General features: G+C 38.5%; 1 protein-coding gene across 1 annotated transcript in view; it reads right to left on the reverse strand.

Moving 5' to 3' along the window:
- SCC3 (sister-chromatid cohesion protein 3) overlaps positions 1 to 21187 on the reverse strand; it is a 251397-nt gene that overhangs the window by 70807 nt on the left and 159403 nt on the right. The window lies entirely within an intron of this gene.

Here is a 21187-nt window from a genome sequence, read left to right on the forward strand (position 1 = left end):
CATATATCCCCGCACTCAACATTTCAAATAACAACGAGGCAAAGCATGTGTGAAGCACATGTCTAACGCATATACCGTTTTGATTTTGCTGGCTGAAACATTACTAACATATCAGCGCTGTTTCTAAACAAGCTTTCTGCAAAAACACCCAAAATGCCCCAGAAAAATAATCTTGCTTTTTTCAAATGTGGAACTTCTAACAAGGCTATAATAGTTAGACGTTGTATATTCGAAGAACTAAGATTATGATGCAATTATCAGGAAAAGAGATGCATACATACATAAAACTTTTTAACAAATAGAAATGAAACTACCTAAGGTGGTATTGAACAGTTTAACAGATACACATGAAACTACCTAAAGTGGTATTATAGTTTCAATTCCAACAATTGGTTTTCACTTTCAAAGAGAAAAAATTCATGATTTTCATATTTATGATTATTTGTACTATTCCCAAGCTTGTGTACGTTCATTTTCAATGTATTTAAACAGTTTGAAGGCTACTGCATTGAGGTATATTTTATACATTTACTGCGCATCTATCTTTTCCCTTTACCCTGGCATATTCCAGCAATGTTGCTCAAAAAGGTATCTGATATTCTGTTTCTCACCAGTTCATATCATGGATGCACTAAACACAAAATGCTTTGCGTTTGGTGTAAAATTCCAATTTCAAAAGCAGCTAAGAGTGAGAATGCTGCAGCAGCACCCACTTGCTGGGTGCAGCTAGGATTCTATCCCTAGCTGCCACACTGCTTGCATGCACGGAGAAGGCATGATTGATACCCCAACATGGCAGGGGACCCATGAGAACATGCTAGACGATTTCAGTCTGGAAGTGCCTTTTCTGGAGGATTTATTTTTGGCATCTAAGGCACACTTTCCAGAAATTGCTTGACATCCAAGTAAGCACATGCATATAAGTCTACTTTTATATTGTTTAGGCCCTAGGGTGTAAGCAACGTACATGCAAGAGGTTCCTTCACTTGCAAGCAAAGGAAGTACATTTTTCACTAGATGGTGTTTGCTTAAGCAGCAAGCAAGGCCTGTTTCAGTGTGCCTTTTTGAGTCTATTCATGGAGATGACGATGCCTTATTTCAGCAGTTGAGCAATAGACTTGACTAATGTTATCAGAACTGAACCGTTGATCGAACCAGGAACAAGTCAGAACCAGACTTGAACCAATAAACAGGACCAAAAAACCATAGACTAAAAAATACATAAAATATTCAAATTTGAAAGAAAAACATATATAATCATGTGCATCCATATGAATCCAAACCATTTATACACAAATATGCAAAAGCTCTCATTTATATAGCATGTAAGGGTCTAAGTCACCTGACACAGGGACATCGAAGTCAGGACACGCAGGACACAGAGATACGAGAGTCCAACACAGGACACAGAGACCCCCTAGAAGAAGACATGTATATATATATATATATATATATATTAAAAAAATTAGTAGATAAATCATATTTTGATATTAGACAAATTCTCATGATGATACAAGTAACAAATTCAATCATAGATTCATACATGTACATTGGAAGATTGTAACATTATGCATACAATCATGATTCATCAATGATACAAGTTTACAACAAGAAATTAACCATAAACTGCAGCTTTCTCATTAAGTCATCAAAATCAAAATGTATTACATAGATACCAAGTCTTGAGGTCCCTTGACTAGGAATGCCAATGGAAAATTGAAAATCCAAAACAAGGAAGACACTAGGACCTGGAACCTAAGAATCTCATAGGTTGTTGGTTGTTGCAGTGCTTCCTATAGCTCAAAGCCATCAACATCAAAATCAGCATCAGTACCACCACTACTCTCTTTTGCATCCTCCTCCTCTGTATCCATTGTAATATCTGCATTTGTTGGTGTAGGGAATGACCCCTCAAGAGTAAGCCATCATCAAAAGTGACAAGCTCTAGCACTGGGTCATTAAGATCCAAGTTGGTCAATGCCAACTCAACACTGTTCTCCAAACCCATGTCATCAGGAAAGACATCTCACATCTTTGTCTTTCCCTTCAACCACTCCTCCCTCTGCCTGTAAATAAGACAAAGGTTGGTGTGCACATACATCATTGTCTCTGCCCTGCACTGCTCAAGCCTGCTCTTCTTCAAACTATACAAATTCCCATATGTGCTCCAATTCCTCTCACAACAAGAGGATGAAGTAATCCGAGAAAGGAGCCTCATGGCTGACTACTGTAAAGTGTAGAAATTTTTGTTTTCCCACCCCGGTTTTCAGTTTCACCTTATTTCTCCCATATAGTTAAATGCCCATTCCCATATCCATACATTTAACACTGAAAAATAATTTTTTGTTGAAAACACAAATTCTGGAAATTTTACAGAATGCTGGAAAATGCAGAAATAAAATTCAGCAGTTACAAACAGCCATTAAAACACATTTAAACACAGAGATTTTTGGTCAAGGTGACCCTGGAAAAACCCCCTACAACTCTTGGGGAAAACCAGTTCGAGAGCTCTTCTTTATTTCTGAAAATTGCCTTTTTACAGTGAGAAATATTCAGCAAAAAATCAGCAAGCAAATTTACAACTTATCTCTTTTCCCGTGCCTCACAGCAATCTGGAAATTACAGCAAACAGGACAGCAATAAATGTTGTACGGCCTCCTCGACTTTCGTGCCCACTTTCAGCATTAAATGTTGTTGTACGGCCAGCATTAAATGCGTTGTACGGACTGCAATAAATGCGTTGTACGGCCTGCAATAAATGCGCTGTACAGCCCTCGTTTTGCGTGCAGAAAAAAACAGCAAACTGCTCCTCAATTTTTGTGCAAACCACTCCTCGAAAATCGTGCCAAAATCTGCCTTTCACTGTGTGCTGAATCAGTTGTACAAATCTGCTCAACTGCTGCCTTGGAATGTGTGCCAAGCTGTTGTCTCCTTCTCCTCCCTGCTCAGAAATCTCTCTTGCTCTCCTTCTCCCAATCTGCTCATGAAAGAATGAATGACCTTTTCCTCCTTTTCCTCCTTTAATCTAACCTTAAGTGACTTTTGGGTGATCCCTAAATCCAATGGCTGAAATAGATTGAGATCTATGGCTGAAATTAAATGCTCATTTAAATCTCACTTTCTATTTTTTAATTCACCCCACTTTAATAAAGACCCACTAAGTCATTTATTTCCAAAGTCACTTTTCCTTTCTAATTTTTCATTGACTTTATAAAAGTCACTTTAAAATTAGACTTTAGTAACTTTATCACTTAAAGTCACTTTTAAATTAGATTTGACTTTATAAAAATTATAAAGTCACTTTAGGAGAAAAATTAAATTCTTTTGGACACTTTTCCCTAGGCCAAAGATCAAAGCCTAAGGGAACCACCTGTCCTCCGGTACCAAATTTCAACATAGAGGACGACATGTTCCCCCATGAGTTGCCCACCAAGAATAGGGCTTCATAGCCCCACATCTCTAATAACTTCATAGCCTCTAAATCGCCCAGTGCCAATGGAAAACTCTGCAAAGGCATCCTCCACCTCAACAAGGATGCTTTATCCTAAAATATCTGTCTCAATGCATCCTTCCTCCCCTGTGAAATCTCAACATCCATGTGAGGAGGGAATTTGCAAGAACTTCCACCATTCAACCACTCATGGGTATTGTATTTTGGATTCAATGAGTGAGCCAAGAAATGCAAACGTGTGCAATTCTTGGCCCACCTGCTGACAAGAATACCCTGTATGCTGGTGAAGAATACCTCCGTTGATGTCTCATACTCAAGGCACTCACTCTGAAAAATAATGGTCCTCACGGACTCAATCATGGAATCCCATCCCTCATAAACCTCTCCTAGGATGGGTTGGTCTATATTTGCAAATCATAGAAAAGAAATGATAGGGTCCATGATCCTAATAGTAAGATCTACTCTCTCCCACCAAGCACCATCAAATACTGTGTCCTTGACTCTTTCTCCAAAAATACCAAAACTCTGAAATAACCATCGACCCAAGAGCGGTCTTAACCTCCCTCAACCTCTTCAGCGTGATGAATGCAAAGGCAAACCATGTATCAGCAACCTTCAACAATGATAGATGTGTGTACTCTTTGCAGATTGTGAGGACACAGGTATGATTTTGTACAAAGTTGCAGATATGTCGCACATCCTCAATAAGAGTTCCAATCCAAGGTACATCAAAAGCAATAGATCTGAGTGTTAAATTCAAGGAATGGACAATGCAAGGTGTCTAGCGTCCACAATCATGCCAACAAGCTTACAAATAGGTGCATTGTCTGTAATGATTTGCACACAAGAATCAACACCTACATCTTCAATAACTTTAATGAACAACTCACCCATATGTGCATCCTTGTATTTTCCAAGAGCATCCACTGCTTTCAAGAAAACGAGTCATTTCAAGGAAGACACCATGAAACATGTTGCATCTCTCCCCAGATTACTTGGGAGTGGGAGCAAATCAGGGAGTGAATTTTTATATAATATATATTTTTTTATATTTTGATGCATATATGTCAACAAAAGTATGTAGAATGGTGAATTAGATATAAAAAGCATAAAAACATAGATTGAACCATATAACATCAATCACGTAGAATTTATAATCTTCATCAACCATGTCCCCAAGTTAGTAACATATAACATATTGAGTCTCATGATTCATCAATCTTGAAGTTTCAGCTTTCAAAATTCAATATATAACATTTATCATCATTGATCACAAAAGTTGTGCTTGCAAGCTAAGTGTAACCATTACAACAAAGAATACCTAACATGCAATGAAATGTCATAAAATGAAATGAAATGAAACAACTTTCAACTTTCACAAAGCATCATATTCATAATTCATTACCAATGAGTTATAATTGCCAAATTCAAACTTCAAACTTAAATTGTCATATATTGTTTACAAAAAATATCATAATAAATATGAAGGAGTCAACAGTTATAAAAACTACTAGAAACTAGAAAAGACAAGTAAACTATTATCTATTACTAATGCTTGGACCTCTTGCTGCCAAGAGAAATGTCTAATTCTTTAGTCTTGTTGGAAAATCAGAATCACCCTCTAAGCATTAACATAAGATAGAAAAAACATAGCATGTCACGTCAAGATTTTGTTTGAGTGATGGGTACATTTTTAGTAGGGTCATGATAGAGGAATTCGACAACCAATGTCACTAATATCAACGTACATAGAGGGATTGGTGCTCTTGATTAAATACAAGTTCCATAAGTTAATACATGACAAAATCCAATGGAAACATTGCAATCACCCCAATCCTGAAAAACTGATAAGTCTGCTGGATTTTGAATGAGATCTAAAATTCTACTTTCTCCTTATGAAATCCAATGAGGTCGGAACCACTCTCAAACATCCTGAGTCATTTCATGGTAATGTTAAAAACTTAAGTAAAAGGATGAAAATGAAAATTAAGGAGATGTCACGTTTACTTTAAGAATTTAACATTACCATGAATCGCATATCAATACTAGGGCCATAGGCTTGATCATTACACCGCCCCACTGAAAAATTATTTGTTTCTTTGAAAAAAATGTCATTTGGAATGTTATTGCAAAAGAAAAAATTACAAAAAAGGCTAGCGAGCGAATATTTTGCTCCTAAGGTCGCTCACGAAATTTGCTCCCTACAGGAGCGAGTTCGAGGGGGGGAAGTTGGTCCCCTGCAACCCTGATCTGTCCATCCATAAAAAACAATACTAACCCCATATGTTGGCCAGCTTGATTTACTAGGCTCAAGAATTTTTTCCACCTCCTCCTTTGCCTTACTCAACAATGTAGTTCTAAGCTTCTCTAACCCAGGAGGCACATACCCCGATGGATGTTGAAATTTGGGTACCAGAGGACAAGTGGTTCCCCAAGGCTTTGATCTTTGGCCTAGGGAAAAGTGTCCAAATTTATTTTTTACTTTTCTCCTAAAGTGACTTTATCAGTGGTAAAGTCAATTTAATTTAAAAGTGACTTTATAAGTGGTAAAGTTACATTCTAATTTAAAAGTGACTTTATAAGTGGTAAAATTACATTCAAATTTAAAGGTGACTTTATTAAAGTGAATGAAAAATTAGAAAGTGAAAAAGTGACTATGGAAATAAAACGCTAAGTGGGTGAGTTAAAAAATAGAAAGTGAGAATTAAATGCACATTTATTCTCATCCCTAGATCTAAATGAATCTTAGCCATTAGATCTTAAGGTAACCCAAAAGGTCATTTAGAAAATAAAAGGAGAAGAGAAGAGAAAAAGATCAATTCATTGTTTCATGAGCATTTGAGAGAAAGAGAAGAGAGAGCAAGGAGAAAATTTCTGAGCAGTGAAGGGGAGTAGCAAGAATACATTTCAGCGAATCTAGGCAGCAGCATTTATTGGCACGCATCCCAAGGAAAAACCGTAGAACAAGAGAAAGGCACAAAAATCGAGGAAGAGGGACAGCAAGTTCTGGGCACGTTTTTCGAGGCTGGCCATACAACATTTAATGTTGTTTTATTGTTGTAAAAATTTCTATTTTTGTTGTTTGCTGATTGGCACAATTTTCAAGGTGGAGTTCAAGCACGAAAATCGAGATAAGTTGTAATTTGTGGTTTCTGGAATTTTTATTGTGTATTTCAGTTTTTTTGTAAAAGCATTTTCAGAAATAAAGAAGAGCTCTCAAACTGGTTTTCCCCAAGAGTTGTAAGGGGTTTTTCCAAGGTCATTGACCAAAAATCACTATGTTATTTTCTGTGCGTGGCTGTCATAATTTTGCTGTGTTTTATTTCTACAATTTCAGCAGTTGTGAAATCTCTAAATTTGTGTTTTCAGAAAAATATTATCATTCCCAGAGTTTAGAATTTTTATCATGTTTGGATTTAAAAATAAATGCATGGAGTGATAAGGAAAATTGATAACCAGAGTGAGGGTTGAAATTTCTTCATGGTATCAGAGGTTGGTTCGCTGAAAAGTGCAGTTTGAGACAATAAAGTGAAAATTACAAGAAGCTGATTTTTACACAGAAAACAGAAACCTTTACCATAGATTTGAAAATTTCAGTTTAGTAGGACAATGAAACATGTCTTTGGGTTTGAAAGTTGAAGACAGGTTGGATGGGCAGAACAACTACAGTACATAGAAGGAGAGAATCCAAAGCAACTTTGAGGAAGCAGAAGTCTGAGGCATTATGGTAAATACCACACAGAACCCAGTAGCAGTACCTTCTGACCCTGTACAGTTGGCAGAGTTTAATGAAAAGAATGCTAAGGCAAAAAGATTGATTCTGGAAGGAATCAAAGACCATCTCATTCCTCATGTGAGAGGAAAGACTTATGCACATGAGATGTGAATAACCTTGACCAGTCTTTACTAGAGCTCAAATGAAAACAGAAAAATGGTCCTAAAGGAGAAACTGAAGGCCATTAAAATGGTTAAGACTGATAGTGCTACAGCATACCTCACAAAGATCACTTCAGTGAGGGATGAGTTGGCAGCCGTAGGTGAGATCATTGCACCCACTGAGTTGGTGAGAATTGCTTTGAATGGTCTTCCCAAGACTTGGGAGAATTTTGTGGATGGCATTGTTGCATGGGAAAACCTTCCCGATTGAGAGAGGTTGTGGGATGATTGCATTCAGAATGAGATCAGAAAAAACCATCTTGGGGCAGCCAAACAGGTGGAGGAAGATGACAATGTGGCATTCTTAGCAAGAGGCAAGAAGGGCAGAGCAAAGAAGCAAGCTTCCAACAATGGAGGCAAAAGCAAAGGTAAAGGCAAGCAGCGAAACAAGGAGAAGGACTATTCCAAAGTCAAATGTTGAAATTGTCAAAAGTTGGGACACTATGTTGTTGTGTGTCCGAAGAAGAATAACAAGAAAGGGAAAGACAAACCCATGGCATCCTCTGCAAAGATAGAGAGCTTCTCAGAGAGCTTGGGTTCATAGCTTGTGAGGCCACTAGTGCAGGATCACCTGCCATATAGGTTCAGGATCACCTGCCATATAGGTTCAGAGGCAGTGTGCATTCCCCGCTACTAGCAGAGCATCTTCTAGCATTTGGTATGTTGACAGTGACGCTTCCCGCCACATGACAGGAGTCAAAGAGTACTTCTTAGAGCTTTCAAAGGGTGACACTGATATGGAGGTAGTACTTGGTGATGACAGCATTGTTAGAGCAGTCGATGTGGGGACATTGACATTTGATAGGGGACCCAAACCTCCCTTGAAAGTGTCAGATGTTCTATATGTGCCTGGAAAGAAGAAAAACTTGATATCCGTCTCAGCACTTGAGGATAGAAGGTATGATGTGTTGTTCAGGAGAGGGCAGGTGCTTATATATCCTAGGGGAACTCCAGCTTCTTCAGCTAGAGAGATTGGTGTGCGCCATGCCAAGGTGTACAAGTTCTCATCCCAGCCCCTCATGGCATTGAGTAGCAACACCCGAGACAAGACTGACAGCAGATCTAACAGTTCAGAGTTGTGTGAGATTTGGCACCGCAATATGAGGCACATGTATCATGGGGCCTTGAGTACATTGCAGGAGATCACCACTGGTGTGCCAGATTTCAGTTCTGATCACCTTGATGTATGCAGAGAATGTTCTATGGGGAAGTTTGCCAGATCCCCTTTTCCCAGCAGTGACAGTAGAGCGACCGAGATCCTTAACTTGATTCATACTGATGTGAGTGGTCAGATGTCTCATGTATCCTTGAGTGGCTATGAGTACTAGGTTTTATTCATTGATGACCACTCCAAGAAGACCTGGATTTATTTCTTGAAGACCAAGAGTGAGGTCTTCAAGCGGTTTCAAGAGTTCGAGGAGGAGAGAGCTTTCAGGAGGTCACGGGAGTTAGAGTATCCAAAGTCACCAAACCCTCAAGAGCAGCTGAGTTAGTCACAGGGATCCAGTGGTCAGGGATCAGAAGGTACATCGATTACACTGTCAAGTCCATCAGTGAGCAGTGGCTCTCAGAGTCAGGTGGGTGGTTCTTCGAGCAACATGCAGGGCAATCCGCAGAGAAATTCACGGGGTAGTCCACTAATGGAATGGAATCCAGAAATGATAAAAATAGAATCCAGAAATTCCAATTTTAATTTGTCCTTGAATTAAAATTGTGAATTAAAATCGAATTTAGTCTCACTAGCTGCCTGGAAATAATTAATTAATTCATTATGGATTAATTAGTTGGAGAAATTCAAGTTAGAAGTCTTTCTGAAGTCATGCAACAGTTATCCGTTAAATTAAGGAGATTATCCCTTAATTAAGGCGATAAGATTGAGTTATATTTGAGTTGTAATTAGTTAGCTCAGTTTATTGAGTTAAGTCCAGTTAAATTAGTTCCAAACTGTTTGAGGAACTAATTGTGAGTTATTAGTCAGTTGATGCATGCATGCACTCAACCAGTGTACTCCAGATAACTAAAGATTCCCTCATCAAGAACTCATGCATGTCTATTCAGAGAAAGGCCCAGTTGAGATTAAAGACAAGGGCAGTGTACTATCAGTTGCATGTGTTTTCCTAGAAATGAAACTCATGCATGCAGTCAAGGTAAGGTTCCTTGAGGATTGCACAGTTCTAACAGTGTGTTAGAGCAGTGTGTGGGAGCAGTGTTCCACTAGGTGAAGGAGATCATCCCAGAGGAACTACGCAAGGAAATAAGAGCTTGGAGGGCAAAGGAGAAGGCTTGTGAGAAGCTTTGTTTGCCTGTGAGCATCCAGGAGGATTGTACTGAGAGCTGACTAGCTGTGAGAGCTAAGGCTTTGTATAATTCTGATGTATTTCCACCTTGTACGATAACACAGATAGTGGGGTTTTTAGCTGATGCTTTCCCCCGAGTATTTTCTGTGTTTCATGTGCATTGATTCTTCTTCTTATGGTTATATGTATTCAGCTCTAATTCAGCTCGATCTTTAAGCTTCCGCAAGTTTGATAGTAGAAGTAGATTATAGTATTTTGTTTTGGTATATTGCATTATCGAGTTAATCTACAGTCAGATTTTCTACATAGATCTCAGAGGTAGATTTGTAGAGAATTTGCAGGAAATTCTACACTTCGGGCAGCATGCAGGGCAATCTATAGAGCAGTTCACAGGGAAGTCCACTATTGGACAGTTCGCACAGTACTTCAACATCTACAGGGGCAAATTCAGGCATGAGGTCAGTTGGTAGGCCTTCAAGAGTTCAGGCTTCTGATGATGATGAGGATTCTTTCACTCAGGTGGGAGAAGCATGCTCAAGGAAGAGGAAGCCCAAGTGGCTTCAAGATACCTTGCGCGAGGCCACATCAGTTGTTGGGCCAAAGAGACAGGTTAGAGAGAGTAAACCACCTGAGCGGTTTTGTAGTTACATGGCATTGGTAACAAGCATTGTTGACTTCGAGCCTTCTAGTTATGAGGAGGCAGCCAGCAGGTCAGGAGAGAGGCCATGATGGAGCATTCTTCTATTATGAAGAATGATGTTTGCAAGGTAGTGCCGAGGCCTAAAGGTAAATCAGTTGTTACTTCCAAATGGCTCTACAAGATAAAGCATGCTGCAAATGGCAGCATCGAGAAGTTCAAGGCTTGATTTGTGGAGAGCGGGTTCTCACAAGTAGAGGGAGTTGACTATGAAGAGACCTTCGTTCCCGTAGCTCGGTATACATCTATTCGCTCCATTATATCGATTGCAGCAGAGATGGGTTGGAAGATCCACCAGATGGATGTGAAGACCGCATTTCTCAATGGCTTCATTCAGGAGGAGGTTTATATTGAGCAGCCGCAGGGCTTTGAGGTGCATGGGAAGGAGTCCCATGTATGCAGATTGAAAAAGGCACTCTATGGCCTGAAGCAAGCTCCTAGATCTTGGTACTCGAGGATTGATACATACTTGCAGCAGTTGGGTTTCACAAAGAGTGAGGCTGATCCGAACCTATACTTCATTGTGGTGGGTGAGGAGCCTCTCATTCTGGTGTTGTATGTTGATGACTTGATCATCACTGGTGCAGAGAGACTCATTGAAGGCTGCAAGAGAGATCTTGCTTCAGAGTTTGAGATGAAGGATATCGGCTTCATGCATTATTTTCTGGGATTGGAGGTGTGGCAGGAGGAGGGGCATTTCTTCCTGGGGAAGTACATTGTGGATATTCTTAGCAGATTTCACATGGAGGATTGCAAACCCATGTCTACACCAATGATAACTAACTAGAAGAAGCTTCATGCTTCTGATTCCGAGTTGGTGGATCCTACTCTATACAAACAGTTGATTGGTTGTTTGATGTATTTGGTCAACACTCAACCAGATATATATTTTGCAGTTAACACTATGAGTCAGTTCATGTGTGAGCCCAAGAGAGTGCACTGGGTGGCTGCAAAACACATTCTTCGTTACTTGCAGGGGACTATGGATTCTGGTTTGGATTATAGACAAGGTGATGGAGTGAGATTGGCAGGGTACACGAATTCAGATTGGGCAGGTTGTACTTCAGAGAGGAAAAGTACTTCCGAGTGTTGTTTTGGGTTGGGTTTGACAGTTGTGTCATGGATCAGCTGGAAACAACAGTCAATTGAGCTCAGCTAAGGCAGAGTATATGGCTGCTATTTTGGCTAGTTGTGAGGCCATATGGCTTCGCAAGATGTTGTTTGGTCTATTTGGTCAGGCATTGAGACTTTCAATAATTTACTGTGATAATGAGAGTTGCATAAAACTCACGGAGAATCAGTTTTTCATTATAGGTCAAAGAATATTGAGATCAAGTATCACTTCATTAGAGACTATGTCCAAAAGGGAGCTGTCAAGCTTGAGTACATTTCCACAAATGAGCAGGTAGCGGAACTTTTCACCAAAGCCTTACCACAGGGCAAGCATGTATACTTCAGAGACAAGATGGGAGTGGTGAGGAACACTTTCCTCGATAAGAGAGAGTGTTGAAATTTGGGTACCAAAGGACAAGTGGTTCCCTAAGGCTTTGATCTTTGGCCTAGGGAAAAGTGTCCAAATTTATTTTTTACTTTTCTCCTAAAGTGACTTAATAAGTGATAAAGCCAATTTAATTTAAAAGTGACTTTATAAGTGGTAAAGTTACATTCTAATTTAAAAGTGACTTTATAAGTGGTAAAGTTACATTCTAATTTAAAAGTGACATTATAAGTGGTAAAGTTACATTCTAATTTAAACGTGACTTTATTAAAGTGAACGAAGAATTAGAAAGTGAAAAGGTGACTATGGAAATAAAAGGCTAAATAGATCTTTATTTAAGTGGGTGAGTTAAAAAATAGAAAGTGAGAATTAAATGCACATTTATTCTCATCCCTAGATCTAAATGAATCTCAGCCATTAGATCTTAGGGTAACCCAAAAGGCCATTTAGAGAATAAAAGGAGAAGAGGAGGAAAAGATCAATTCATTCTTTCATGAGCATTTAAGAAAAAGAGAAGAGAGAGCAAGGAGAAAATTTCTACGCAGTGAAGGAGAGCAGCAAGAAGACATTTCAGCAAATCTGGGCAGCAGCATTTATTGGCACGCATCCCAAGGAAAATCGTACAGCAAGATAAAGGCACAGAAATCGAGGAAGAGGGACAAGAAGTTCTAGGCACATTTTTCGAGGCTCGCTGTACAACATTTAATGTTGTTTTATTGCTGTAAAAAAAAATATGTTTTGGCTGTTTGTTGATTGGCATGATTTTCGAGGTGGATTTCAAGCACAGAAATCGAGATAAGTCGTAATTTGTGGTTGCTAGAATTTTTACTGTGTATTTCAATTTCTTTGTAAAAGCAATTTCAAAAATAAATAAAAGCTCTCAGACTGGTTTTCCCCAAGAGTTGTAGTGGGTTTTCCCAGGGTCATATTAACCAAAAATCACTATATTATTTTTTGTCCGTGGCTGTCATAATTTTGCTATGTTTTATTTCTGCAATTTCAGCAGTTGTGAAATCTCTAAATTTGTGTTTTCAGAAAAATATTATCATTTCCAGATTTTATAATTTTTATCAAGCTTGGATTTAAACTAAATGCATGGAGTGATGAGGAAAACTGATAACCGGAGTGGGGGTTGAAATTTCTTCAATGGATCCCCTTGAGTTAAAGCTCAGCACATCCTCAATAAATAAAGGTGATCATGCAACATTAAATTATATTAAGTTAAGATAGAAAAAGAAGGCAATGGTGAGATCAATCTCTTCTCGCCTCTCTTGCTGAAATATCTTGTCCATTGGACCAAAGTGCCCTCATTTTTGCTGCTTGACCTGCACCCCCACCAGAACTCCCAAATGGATAACTAGCATTGCTTTTCCTCAAGAATGGAAGGGGATCATCATCCCCGTTTTTCTTAGATGATGCAGCCACCATTGCCACACCAACATTGGCATCTCTTTCTAATTCTTTCCTCTTAGATGCATTCACTCCTCAACATGCCCCAATTCCACAAGATGGTAAGCCCAACAAATGTGCTTTCACACAGAATAAGGTGCTCTTCAATTGGGTGTTGCAAAATTTGCATTTCCAAAGAACACTGGCTCCTCCCTTTAACTTGTTGCCTGGCCATTGGTCTCTTGAAACATACTTCCACAAAGATATTTACTTTCCAAAGCTTGTTGTCTAGCCAAATTGAAGTTTCTCTCAACATTGGAAGTTGTTGTTGCAGCCTCACTTCCAATAGATTGAACACAAGCAGACCCTGATGAAAGTGAAAGAGGGGGCATCGCCAATGGGGATATTCCTCCGCTTTTTTTGCCCCTTCCCTGTTGCCCTTGATTGAGCCTTGACTACTATAAAAATAAATAAAAAATGCAAACAAAATGGCAGGGACATTGTTGTAGCAAAAATAGAAAGAATAAAAAGGAAGAGACATCCACATACCTGTTGCTTGGGTCACCTCCAAAACATGCCAATCTCCTTTGTTGGTCGCTCCCACAGTCCCATAGCTCCAAAACCACAACTGAAAGTGAGCAAAAGCGGCCCAAATCGGCCTTTTAGCAACCATGCAGGTCCCTCTTTGCCAAACACGTGTCCGAAAAATCAGGATTCGGTGTGGTAGCAAATCTTATTCTCATGGGACACGAATCTCAATTTTCGGACACTCATTTGCCACGAATCGGAGATGTGTCCCTTGAGAATCGTGTTTGATTCGCCTGATTCGCGACACATGGGTGTGGAGGGGGGTACAACTCTGGCTACTTAGGTAAGTGTGCATATGTCCAAAATAGCACCAAGTGCAATCCATCTCTAAACCAAATATACATCAACAAATAGGATCTAGGAGACTTCTAGTGTTGATGTCTTTGCAGCATCAGGCAGACATTCTCCCACAAGGTCACATGTTGATTTGACTAGAGGGGGAACATTACATTCACCCTAGAAGTAGTGATGATTTGGCTAGGGGTGAATGGCCCAAGAGTAGACTTTCTCCCAGGGGATCACAATGATTTGACTAAGGGAGATTGATACATTTACCCATGGGGCCATGCTGATTTGGCTAGGGCTAAATGGCCCACAATACTCACATTGTTAGCTCTAGCGTGGAGTGATCTATTTTATAGAGCGGGTTTGAATTGTTTATCTAATGGGGTTTTTACCCATTACTAGGGCTAACAATTCTAGTATAATGTTGAGTTGTCATGTAGGCTCCATAAGTGGGGGCGAAGGGCCACCTCTATGTGTTTCCACTTAACGTTAGAGCTCTATATAAAGAGATAGACATGTGAGAGGCAAGTCAATCAACATAGCAATTTCTTTGATCTTTTCTAAGTGGAGGAGAATTTGAGCTAAGGCGAAAATTGTTGGAGATCATCTTTATCACTCTTATCTCTCTTGTTCTAGTCACACATGTGAGAAGAAAGGATAGTTTGAACAGTTAAATCTCTTAAGCATTTAAGGACTTATGTCGGTTATTTCAAGATTATTGCTTTTGTCCCACTCTGTTGTTAAATATTTATTAACTCAAACTGATTGCTTAATGACTCGTGCTAGGTGGGTTACTAAGATTCAAGAATATGATTTAGAGATTAGACCCACCAAGTTAGTCAATGGTCAAGGTTTGGCTGAAATGATGACCAAGGGAAATAAAAAAGCTCTTTGTTTGATTTGTCTTAACAATTCATCGTCGCCTGAGTTGCAAATATTAAGAAATCATGAATGGTACAAGGATATTATTTATTACTTGTTAAATTTAGTTGCTCACAGGAGAAGGGCTCTTAGATTAAAAGCCACTAAGTATTGCCTTATGAAAGATGGCCTTGGATGGAGAAATCTTGAGGACATTGTACTTAGATGTATTGATGAGATAGAGTCTAAAAAGTTGATTTCCGAGTTTCATTCAGGATTTTGTGGTGGTCATTGCGCTGCTAGAACTACCACCCACAAAATCCTTAAAGTTGGTCATTATTGGCCTTCGATTTTTTCTGATATTCATAAATTTGTTAGAAGTTGCCAAGCTTGCCAACTGTTCACTGGGAAGCAGAAGCTAGTTGCCCTTCCCCTACAACCTGTTGTTGTTGAGGCACCTTTTCAGCATTGGGGTCTATGTCTCATCGAGAAATTCCACGAAAATTCTAGCAATGGCTACTCATGGATCTTGATGGCTATCGATTATTTCACTAAATGGGTTGAAGCCATTCCTGCTAAGAATGCCACTGAAAAGGTCATAATGGATTTTATTGAAAATCATATTATTACTAGATTTTGTGTCCCAGCTAAAATCACCACCGATGATGCCAAGGCCTTTAGTTCTATGGAGTTTTCATCTTTTTGTTTTAAGTATGGCATTGTGTTATCCCATTCATCTAACTACTATCCTTAGGGTAATGGCCTGGTTGAATCAAGTAACAAAAACTTATGACCATTATCAAGAAGATAGTAGGAGATAACAAGCAACCTTGCAACAACAAAATCAAGTACGCTTTATGGGAAGATAGGATAACTAAAAAGAAAGCTACTAGTAAAAGTCCCTTCGAACTTGTCTATGGCATGGATGTGACATTACCTGTCCATCCTAAATTACAGGCTTACCAACTCCTTCAAAATTTTTCTAGTCATAAAGATGTTGTCCAAAACAGGATTGATCAAATCGTGGAGTTGGATGAAACGCACAAGAAAGCTTTTGATAGTATTTGCGAGAATCAGTCTAACATTACGAAAAGCTTTGACAAATCTTCTCGGTCTAGATCTTTGTAGGTTGGAGATATGGTTTTACTATGGGATCTCAAAAATGAAAAACCAGGAAAGCATAAGAAATTTCACAGTTTGTGGTTGAGACCTTACATCATCTGAGGCATTGTTGGGCCAAATTCATTCCAGTAGAGTAGATTGGGTGGTGAACCACTTGAATTACCTGCGAATGGCCAAATGCTCAAGCTATTCTTCAAAAATGACATTTGATGCCATGAGGCATCCTTTGTATTGTATTTCTAACCCTACACCTTGTTATTTCAGTATTTCATTTCTATTTTAGGATTAGATTTGCTTTTCATATTAATATAAATATTTATGAGCTTTTATTTCATGTGCTTAATGCTATATGATGATATTTGGATGGACGCTACTTATGTTATTTTGTGTGTTGCTTGGATGCAGATTATGGATTCTCACATTCTTTCGATGAAACAAAGTGTCCCCAAGTAGACTCAAATGTTGACCACTCTATGTCAACAACCCCATAGCAGTACACCCATTTTTTCGCAAAATGGATCTATCATGTTCGAGTGTTCGCATCATTCAGATTCATCATTATTAGCCATATCTACATTGGAGTTTTGTAAACCCATTCTGCATTTTGTAATGTAAATGGTCCTAGTAAGACAAATGTATGTAACAACCTAGGTAAATTTATCTTTCTAATGATGATTTTTATCCTAGGAGGTTTTTTGTCTCACCGTTTCATGCGTGTTTCTAAACACGGATGATCGGCAGAGTTTTCTCTCCAGCCTCACCCCAAAGCTAAAGTGGATTTTGTCATCAGGATTTTAGATGACTCCTAGTGTTATTGATCAAGTCTCTAAAAAACTGATTTGGGAATAATTCCAGCTATTTGGCTAGATTATTTTATTACAAGTCACTTAGTCTACTACGTCATATTTTGTGTTGCAGAAATGGGTAAATGTTAAGGGTCTATAATGAACAGGTGTTCCCCCTTCATGGGTTAGAAATGTAATATTTCATGTAAATAATATTTTAGCTATAATGCTCAAGTATTAGAGGGTTGGAAAAATTAATAATCCCCTCATGAGTCAATTAATTAAGTTTTCTGGCTAAAATAAATTAAAATGCTAAAGCTAGAAATTTAATTAATTTAAGTCCTACGAAAAATTAAAATCCTCCAACATTTAAAATTCGTGGGTTTTAAAATTTTTTATTTTTGGAAGTTCCGGGGCAAGGGAATATTGAAAATTTCAAGATATTTTGGACCCTTGGGCCATAGTAGTTAAGTCAAAATCAATTTTTTGAGGCAATTAACTCAAAATAATCATTTTTGAGTTAATTAAAAAAAAAAAAAAGTAAAATTCGAATTTCCTCAAAAAGTAACTTAATTTCAACGGTGATGATTAAAAGATCATTTGATCTTCATCAACAGTTGAGATTGTTTTGACGGGGATCAAGCCATCTAGCTGTTGGAGAATTTATCTATAAATTATAGGTCTCTCTCCATTATTTGGATCCGATTTTTGAAACGTGTACTTCCTCTGAGAAAGTTCTTGTAACTTTTTTCTCATTAACAAAACGGAAAGACTTTGGGGTTTCAGATGGTGGTGTTCCTCTTTCAGATTTATGTGGTAATATTTCTCTTAATACTCTACTGCTTTTATTTGTATTTGCTGGATAATAGTCTTTGAGGATTGATCTGTGCACAAGTATCTTGCACAAATTTATGATGTTTTAAAATATCATTTTGATTTGATAGAACTAATAGATATCTCTATTTCTTGATGATTTTATGGTTATTTTGAATCTCTATTAATCTAACAATCAGATCTAAGTGTGCAGAAGTTATCATTCAGGATTTGGGCATTTGGGGAAGTCCTCAGCTGGACCAACTGACTCTCGGATTACAGAATCTGAAGAGCCTATTATTCTTACTTTTTGAAGTCATCTTAAAATTTCCAGTTTATTAATAAATTTGTGCAAAATTGTTTAATTCTGGCTAATATAGGGCTTTGATCTGTAGATATGCTGGATCTGTAAAATATTATTGTTTTAAAATATCATTTTGATTTGATAGAACTAGCAAGTATCTCTATTTCTTGATGATTTTATGATTATTTTGAATCTCTATTAATCTAATAATCAGATCTAAGTGTGCAGAAGTTATCATTCGGGATTTGGGCGTTTGGCGAAGTCCTCAATTGGAACAACTGACTTTGGATTACAGAATCTAAAGAGCCTATTATTTTTAATTTCTGAAGTCATCTTAAAATTTCCAGTTTATAAATAAATTTGCGCAAAATTGTTTAGATCTGGCTAATATAGGGCTTTGATCTATAGATATGCTAGATCTGTAAAATATTATTGTAGATTTATAAATTTCGAATATTTTAATTCATTGGGATTTTGGGTATTTCATATTTTTGTATATACATGTTTTGGGGTTTCTATCTTTTGTTTGTGCAAGAACAGATATGAAGATTGCAGACCATTTTTGTGGATTTTGGAAACAGATTTGGGCCTTGGAGGGCAAGATCTGATCTCCATTTTATTTGCAAGTTGAAGAAAAAATTCAAGAAGATCGTGGGCAAATTATTTTTAGGGCCTAGAGGCCCTACGCTGGCCATCTCCAGCCCCCTACTCCCTCTTCTTTCCTTCTCGGCAAGTTCTCGTCCTCCCTTTCTCCTTTTTCACCCCTTCTTTCACAGCCTCCCTCCTTCTTCTTGGCCTCGCTTCTTTTTCTCGACCTCCCTCATCTCTCTCTCGGGCTCCTTCTCCTTCTCTTCCTCTTCTCCCTTTCTCAGCCTCCCCTTCTTCTCCTTAATGCCTCCTCAGAAGGAATTTATAGGATAAGTCCCTTAGATAGAACATCAAACAACACCGCTCACAAACAGATCATAGATCTGTACACTATGTATTCTTGACGTGGTTAAAACCTCAAAGAGGGAAATAGTGCACGGCCTGAGCCAACGCGGCCACTTCACGCAATTTATTAATGTAAAAAAAAAAAATTTACATAAGCTTCTCTCATGAACGGTCACCTAACAAATAACCCTCCATGCTCTTTAAATAGATATCATGGACCAATCGGGTGTTAAGCCATGGAACAAGTATCGATAATACCGAGGAGAGAATAAAACGTCGGATCACTTCACGTCTAGAACATATTGTGACCGTCGGATTGTAAGTTACAAAAAGTACATACTAAAGAAACACACTTTACCTAACTATACACTAGACCAAGTTATACTTAATTATTTCTGATGTGTCGGAATATGCTAACATCCCCCCTTAAGAACAACTTGGGATAAGATTGAAGGATGTACAAAGATGATACAATAGGAGAAGGAAGCCTATCCCCCCTTAGTGATAACTTCCTGAACTCCAACCATAAATCGAAGTTTAGTAAACTTCGCCTCTGTGAGACTGAGAACTTTTGTAAAGATGTTTGCAACTTGATCATCGGTTGAACAATATTTCACTTCAAGAACATGTTCATGAATGAGCTTTCTAATGAAGTGCATGTGTAGTACAATGTGTTTGTTGCGCTGATGTTGGACTGAATCTTTACATAGTTGAATGGCACTTCGATTATCAAACAAAAGTGTAGTTGGATGTTGCTGTTGAAAACCAAACTCTAACAGGATCTGACGAAGCCACAGGGCTTCCTTACTAGCTTCAACAGCGCCATGATACTCTGATTCTGCTAAAGAAAGAGAAATGGCCTTTGTTTCTTGCAAGCCCATGTAATAGTTCCAGAACCAAGAGTGAAGACATAACCTATAGTAGACTTTCGGTCATCAGGGTCACCAGCCCAATCAGAATCAGTGAAACCAACCAATAGAGGAGATGCTTCTGCACTGTAATGAATCCCAAACTGAATTGTACCTCGAACATAATGAAGTATTATTTTAGCTGCTTTCCAATGACTTTCATGTGGGTTTTGCATAAACCAAACAACAAGGCCAACAACAAAGGAAAGGTCAGGACGAGTATGGATCAGATACAAAAGTTTTCCAACAAGATGACGGTATAAGGTAGCATCAACTTCAGGGAAAGTACAAGTGTCTGAAAGTTTGGCTCCAAACTGAAAGGGAGAAAGGGTTGGCTTACAGTCTTCCATTTGAAAGTGGCGTAGAAGATCACAGGCATACTTGAACTGGGAAAGGGAAATACCTTCTTTGGATTGCAAAACTTGAAGACCAAGAAAATAATGCAAGTGTCCTAAGTTTGTCATTTCAAACTGTTTTTTAAGGCTAGACTTCACATGGTTTATAAAGTTGGGATCACTACCAGTAAGGATAGGATCATCAACATAAAGAACAAGAATGATAAGAGACTTACCCACTTTCTTGGTGTAGACATTATTGTCAGAATGACACCTAGAAAAGCCAGAATCTAAAAGAAAGCTATCCATTTTGGCATACCAAGCCCGAGGGGCTTGCTTGAGACCATAAATGGGATTCTTAAGCCGACATACAAGGCTGGAGTCTGTTTGTATAAAGATAGGAGGTTGTTCCATTTAGATTTCTTCATGCAAGTCCCCATGCAAGAAGGCGGATAGAGTTCATTTTGGCAACAAGGGAGAAGGTTTCAGTATAGTCAATGCCTTCAACTTGTGAATAACCATTAGCAACAAGACGAGCTTTATGTTTATCAACGTTTCCATCTAGTCCAAACTTGGTTCTGTAAACCAATTTGCATCTAACAAGCTTTAGTCCCTTTGGAAGAGGAACAAGGTCCCATGTATCATTTGCCAATAGTGAACGATATTCTTCATTCATAGTTATGTCCCAATCTAGAAGGCCTGAAGCTTCTGCAAAGGTGTCAGGATCATAATTCGTTGAAGCTTGAGCCAGTAAAAAAGGGGCTCTATCAAACTAAGAACGTGTACGACATTGATCTGTAGGATCGCCTGCAAGAGCACCTGTTGCATCCCCAGTAGCGGAGACCCATTTTGGAAGCTGAGGAGCTGAAGGAGGATCTCGAGAAGTTGGGGGAGGATTGTCATCCACGCTGTCATCATCTGAAAAAGGAATATTTTCAGAAGTAGAAGGGATAGAGAGAGGTGGCACATCCATCGAACTAGGTTT

This window comes from Pinus tabuliformis, chromosome 4_2 (assembly GCF_031772625.1).
Source record: "Pinus tabuliformis cultivar Carrire ecotype Pingquan chromosome 4_2, CPIR1, whole genome shotgun sequence".
NCBI classification, from domain to species: domain Eukaryota; kingdom Viridiplantae; phylum Streptophyta; class Pinopsida; order Pinales; family Pinaceae; genus Pinus; species Pinus tabuliformis.